This window comes from Engraulis encrasicolus, chromosome 10 (genome assembly GCF_034702125.1).
Source record: "Engraulis encrasicolus isolate BLACKSEA-1 chromosome 10, IST_EnEncr_1.0, whole genome shotgun sequence".
Lineage (NCBI taxonomy): Eukaryota > Metazoa > Chordata > Actinopteri > Clupeiformes > Engraulidae > Engraulis > Engraulis encrasicolus.
In genome coordinates this window covers 11629839-11636354 of record NC_085866.1, presented here as the reverse complement: position 1 = coordinate 11636354, position 6516 = coordinate 11629839, and the positions used below count along the sequence as shown (strand labels likewise).

The 6516-nt window shown below is 41.0% G+C and overlaps 1 long non-coding RNA gene across 5 annotated transcripts; it reads right to left on the bottom strand.

Moving 5' to 3' along the window:
• Positions 1-479: 479 nt before the first annotated feature.
• LOC134457568 (uncharacterized) lies at positions 480-6235 on the bottom strand. 5 transcript variants are annotated; one of them, XR_010036453.1, is made up of 5 exons: positions 6017-6235; positions 2096-2185; positions 1893-1990; positions 1069-1686; positions 480-964 (listed from the first exon to the last, which is right to left on the bottom strand). It is a non-coding gene; the product is annotated as an uncharacterized LOC134457568 (long non-coding RNA). The 5 variants fall into 5 exon arrangements; XR_010036451.1 differs by having other exon boundaries at positions 1069-1990; XR_010036449.1 differs by having other exon boundaries at positions 1069-2185.
• Between the last annotated feature and the right edge of the window lie 281 nt (positions 6236-6516).

Here is a 6516-nt window from a genome sequence, read left to right as displayed (position 1 = left end):
CATCAACTTTGAAAAAGGGTCAAGTCACCATCAGAAGAAAACGGCCGTCTTGTAAAACATGTGTTTGAGTGAAACGGTAGACGGTAGGGACTTTGCGAGGCTATTTATTTAATGCCTACATATAACGTGACCCAAAATGTCTCTAAGCTGCACGTTGCAATATAGCCAAGTATTCGAGAAAACCTGATGCAGCCAGAGTCCAACAACTTCAATGCACCAGAAGTGAATTCGCCTTCTAGTTGGGTGCGTGCGTCACGTGTATTTAATAGAATATATGCGCATGTACAATTACAATACAGCTACCTTATTACCTGGAATATTTTTGAGGGCTGATATTACATAAAGCTATATATACAAAAAGCTAGTAGGTAATTTTACTTTTCTTTTCTCTACCTACCATTCAACCATGAGTGGTTGGCTCTGTCCACACACCAGTTTGAACTAAATAACTAAGAATTTATTTATTTATTTTTTGGCAAAAAATAAATCAGAAAAAAACTGAATGAGGAAAAATAAAACGGATTTCATAGGCCCCTACGACAGGTTAGGTTTGGGAAGGGCACAATTCATAAAACTCAGAAACATACAATGCTTTTTCAAAAAAAGGGTTCTATGTTCCCCGCTGCATCCAAGTAGACTGCTGCCACATTGCTAAGAGCAGGTTGTTATTACACCTCTGACAGGTTAGGTTTAAGGATAGTTTTAGTCAGGGCACATACAAAAATGGATTTGAGTAAAAGTTGTCAATTCATAGTAAATACGTGGTAAATATGAAAGTAAGAGGAAAAATAGTACAGGTACAGCATTTTAGTGCAGACTATACAGGTATGTACAATATTATAAAGTAAACATTGCTGTTGATTATGTTCTTCAGCCGCCAATCATGCCAGCAGGGTCTACTGAAGGTCTCTGGTCACTGCTTCCTCGTCATACTGCAACAGGCACTCAGTCTCACTTCTGGGAGCTGTAGAAATAACAAATAAATAAATACTTCGTCATGCACCTCATATTGACATAGCAAATATATCAATAAGCAAGACATATTGAGCCCAACAGGGATAATCTTACACTATATCAGTTTTCTGTGGTCTCTTGTAAGATTGCCCATCACCATCCTGCAGGACACTACCGTCTCCCTGCCAGGATCTGTAGGATGTAAGAAAATAAATCAAAACATAGCAATGCACAGCATTGACAACTTATCTATAAAGTAGCACAAGTCATATTGACAATGTAGGACAGGGGTGGGGAACCTATGTCTCTAGGGCCGTTTGCGACCCTTGAGGCTGTTTTATCCGGCCCCCGATATAATTTTAATGCAATTCCATCTTCACATGAAATATGACATATTTTGTAAAGGAATCTTAGAAAATACATTAGCAATACAATTAAGTTATATTCAGGGAACCTGAAGTTGGCGTTTGTTTAAATGTGGCTGCCTTCAATATAGGCCTAAAGTGAAAGGGAAAATCCTGGTTTGTGTTCATAGTACGGCCCTTGGAGGACTTTTATGGCCCCTCGGATGAATTTGAAGTGGCCATTCGAATGAGAAAGGTTCCCCAACCCTGACGTAGGCTATAGGTTAAGCTTACCCTCTTTCACTCTACTGTGCCCATTTCGGGTTGACCTCCACACGCGTCTGTAGCACAGCACACAGGATTGCAGGACACAGCATCCTGCAGGACACTGCAAAAAACAAGGGGAACGAATAAATGACCTGTCCAGTTCTATAAAAAAGAAAAGAAATTTGATGCAGTGCCAGAGCTGTGGTAAAAGTAACCTTGGTTGTATCATCTAGGACTAGGGTGTGTGTGAGTGTGTGGTAAATCCAGTGTTCACATTATTCAGATATGAGAATTAATTCATTAATTTTAACTGATATCACCACATACCGATATCAGTGCCATTTCACCCTGCCAAGACACTGGACCTTCTATGATCAGGGCGTCCTCGTCATACTGCAGCAGGCACCCTGTTGTTTCTACAGCTCCTAGAAGAGAGACAAATAAATTAAATACTTCGCCATGCATCTCATATTGACATAGCTAATGTATCAATGAGCAAGTCATATTGGTCACAAAGAAGTTAATCTTACATTCTTTCAGTCTTCTATGGCAAGACTGCTCCTCATAAGAGCTGTTAGGCCTTCAAGTGACTCGTCTTCGCCATATTATGAGACAGCAGCCTGTGAAAACATGGTAAACAGAATAACCCATTAACCTTGGGTCCTAATATAATACATGGACATAAACTAGCCTACATTATTTAGACAATGTCAGTAGACCTCCACGTGAAACAATAAGAAAAAGTGACCATGCATAATTTCAATTTCTTGAAGAGGCCAGCTACACTTATTTGTGCAACAAGTGCTGTTTTGAGGACCCATACGTTTTAAGGACATGCTGCCTGCCTACTGTTGCAAATGCCAGGGTATTTCACATTGATTTCGGGGTGGCGTGCTCTATTGCAACACTTATTTGTGCAACAAGTGGTGTTTTGAGGACCCATACTTTTTAAGGACAGGTTGCCTACTGTTGCAAATGCCAGGGTATTTCACATTGATTTCCAAACTATTTCTTTCCTAACTACAGGGACGTTAGTCGAGTAATGACGCTACGACCAAGCTACTAGGGAATGTAATTAAACTAGTCGCTTCGCTACTGCCCAGCACTGAAAACCAACATACCTAGACGGCACACCAATCTTGCCAACGTCGCCTAGATGCATTTTTGCCGCTGTAAAATACATTGGCAAGACGTCCAAGCGTTAGTTCATCAGCGAAATGCCGGGCAGACGTGAAAAATGAGCAGTGCCCAGCAACTAGTTGATGAGCTAACGCAATAGCATGCTAACGGTAGCCTTTGTCAATCTTAAGCGCTGGGAGATGGTCACTCCCATGTAAGATCACTCCCGGACGTGTAGTCCCAGGTGATTCTATCAATCCCAGGCGTTCTATCCCACCCGATTACATTTCTCGTATTATCATACACTACCACATACAAGCAATTTAGGGTTAGGTTTAGGGTTAAGGTAAGGGTTAGGTTTAGGGTACGTAACAAAAAAACTAACATCAAAAAGATAACTAGCTCGGTGGGCTCGATAGTCTGGCTAGTGGGAGCGAACCGACTGGGGATCGAACCGCGCTGGGAGCGACAAACTGGGAATCATCTTTAGGCAGGGGAAAGGCAATTGAGAACGAGCAATGTCAAACAACTTTCCATCAACAAGTATACTTAACCCTTTTAATGCCAATGTTATTTTGGTGAAAATGCTCGATTTGGGCATCACATATTCAACAGGCTGTGGCTGGACAGGGGTAACAGATAGAGCCTAACTGTAAATTACAAAAATGTTGAGGAAGACCCAAAGTTTATTTTGGGAGTAAATATGCATACCTAATTAGCATATTATGACGTCATATGGGGCGGCCATTTTGAATTTTTAATTAGTAATGGAAAATATTGATAATTTTCAATAGATTTTCAATAGATTATTGAATTTATTTAGAAATATGTGGCATCCCATTACTTTCATGTTGTGCACATGCATTATGGTCAAGTAAAAAAGTAGTTTTAAGCCTAACATATAGTAAATATTGTAACTAATATTGTAATAATAATAACTAGCAAGAAACGGAATAACTGGGAGGTTGTTGCCTGGAGTGCCAAAAGTGTTTGCATCTACCTGTGACTTTTTAGTCTGTGAAAACCTTTCTCAGACAGGGTAAGCACACATATTCAGTACACATATATGCCTATATAGCCTATTTTACTACACCTGTGACCTATATAGGCTACTGTAGGCCATTTGGATAAGGCGCAGGGGCAATGACCCCTGTATGCATAGGATCATCCTGGATGATCATCAGCATAGCTCAGTGAATGAATGTTACAGATTGTCACTTTTCACAGAACTAATGGGCACAGTGTCAAGATAATGGGCATAAAAAAGGCCTAATTTGTATCATGAGGTGTACCCTTGTGAAATCAGTTTCAGGAAAAGGGGTGGAGAGGCGGAGCAAATCAGCATCACCTCTCCTGTTATCTCAGCTCTATTGACTTATAAACTGCTTCTATTCATTTTGGCATCATAGGCTACTGTTAGGCATACAGACATGGATCGAAAGTACACACAGCCCAATTAGGCCGACGTTGTCACGTTATAGTAGGCCTTTACTTTATAAGTAACACCTAAAGTCGGCTATCTGAAGGCGATTAGAAGCGGCACCATCTCCCCTCACGCATAGCGCAGCGCTTTCCTCTCCAGTCTCTCCGGTTCCGCCCCCTCTTCCATGCTGCTTTAGTGACATGACAAACTCTAATAAAGACAGTCCAACCACGGCGACCAGCCCAGTTTTCAACAAGTCTAAAATATTCGTGTTATAGGGTATGCGTCTTCATTTCGCCGTGCGCAACGGTAAAAAAAAAAAAAAAAAAAACGCGGATATTTCCCCAAGCCATGTATCGAATTTCTACGGGATGTACAACGTCTAACAGGATAATCCATTACTTTTTGTAGCAGTGGTTTTCCTTACGGTCTTTCACAGAGGGAAATGACATACGTTATCTTTATGTTTTAGCTTTTTTGCCTACTCCAGCTTAGGGGAAGACGCACGTCAAAGTTCACCACCAAGTGAAATATAGCCTATTTCGATGAACACATGATGACTGCAATCACTTTAGGGGCGACATATGGCATTGTATTGCATATAAAACGCACGACATAGAAATAGTGGTTGCCTATTTAGAGGTTTATTCAGTGAAATTACGCATATCGCCCTGTGGGTTTGGATGACAATAAACGCTTCTCGCATGTTCTAAGGAAATCGCCCGTAACCATTTACAAGTCGCAAGCAAACACATTCTCACAACCCCGCAAATGTTCATTAGTTTGTGTTCAGGATCATGTTTCCTAGGTCTACACCGTGTTTCTGTGTTTGACAGGGGAGGTCCCAAACAGCCGATTGATCGTCTGTGTTGCAATCTCAGCAGCAACATCTTTTTTCTTATAATAATGGCTGCAATTACTTGAGGGGCGAAATACGCAATTGCATTGCACACAAAACATCATGACAAGTTGTCGTCTGGGGGCAGGCCAACTTGCTTCAGATTTATTCAGTGAATGAAACCAGTCGCATGCGTTCAGCTCGCCTGGAACAGGGCTTCGCCTTCGCGTCGCGTGTGTTCAAATGGGAACTCCCCTACCTAATGAAGTCTCCAAACAAACCTCTTCTCTCAATCCCGAAACTTTCCATTGAGTTATGGTTAGGATCAGTTATGTTTGTAAAACTGTTTATGTATGTAAAACTGACGCGATGTTTCCCTGTGTTTGGCAAGGGGATCTATTTCACTGCCTATTCGAATTAGCTGTTCTTCTCTGTAGCCACGGCTAAGCTAGCAATAGGAGACGCATTGTCTAAGGCCATATTATAAATGTCTACACATATACAATCAACTTGTGAGAAAATATAATGTCACTAAACATAAACCACAAAGACAAATTGCATTTAGAATGTATTTGGGCTTGAATTAGAGGAAATTATGTGCACAATCTCACAACGCCGATCCTCCTTTGTTTTGAAATAGTGACTTGCAACGCAACTTCCGCGTCTGGGTTTTCAGATGGAAATTACTCGAAAAAAATGCACTAAGAGGGGTCGAAATTCTTAGAAAGGATTGAAGTACCACATGTCTGCCACCCAGTGGAAAGGAGTATGGACAAGATTTTACACTCTATTCGACGTGACAGCCCACCTAATTCAATACCGCGACCTGTCGCAATTTTGCGACGACGGCAGTAAAAGGGTTAACATATTCACCGTTTCACTACTGCATTTTGTCATTACGATGCTCGCAAGTTATCAGAATTTACTAGCGTACAGCAGCAACAAGAGTAGTCACATTCATTGAGGGGACTTGTGCTACAACTTAGCAATGGCGGATCTGTGTTCAGAGGAGCTATTCAATCGCTCTTGAGTACTGAAACTTTAAACCACAGTTGAGTAAAATTTACTTACATGTATGTGAAGCCCATTTTCCGTTGGTATGTGAGGAACTTTCCCCCATATCGCCAAGAAACTTGTAACAGTGAAACCACACAGACAGCGCGTGGTGCTGTTCAGATAGGTCGGTGTTGTTGACCGCGGTAGATGGCTTCTTTGTGGCTTGTGTGTGGAATTCGCATTGTGCGAATTAGTTGTACTGCCACCTAAAGGCTTGGTGTAGAACTAATTTAACCAGAGACAGTCTGTTTTAAACTTCCTTGAACAATCCTTGCTAGTTCAGAATAATTTAAAAACCAGAGTGGCCAAGCACATTGATGTTTTTCCTCAAAAGCAGGGGTGAGGAACCTTTTTAATTCAAAGGGTCACTTCAAAATGTAGGCTATGTCCAAGAAAGATCATTCAGATGTTTCTATTCTGATTTCTATTCGGTTCATTTAAATGTTTATAGCACCGATCGAATTGTTTGATCAACTTCATTTCTGAGCTTATAGTATCATAATAAAATGTACTGA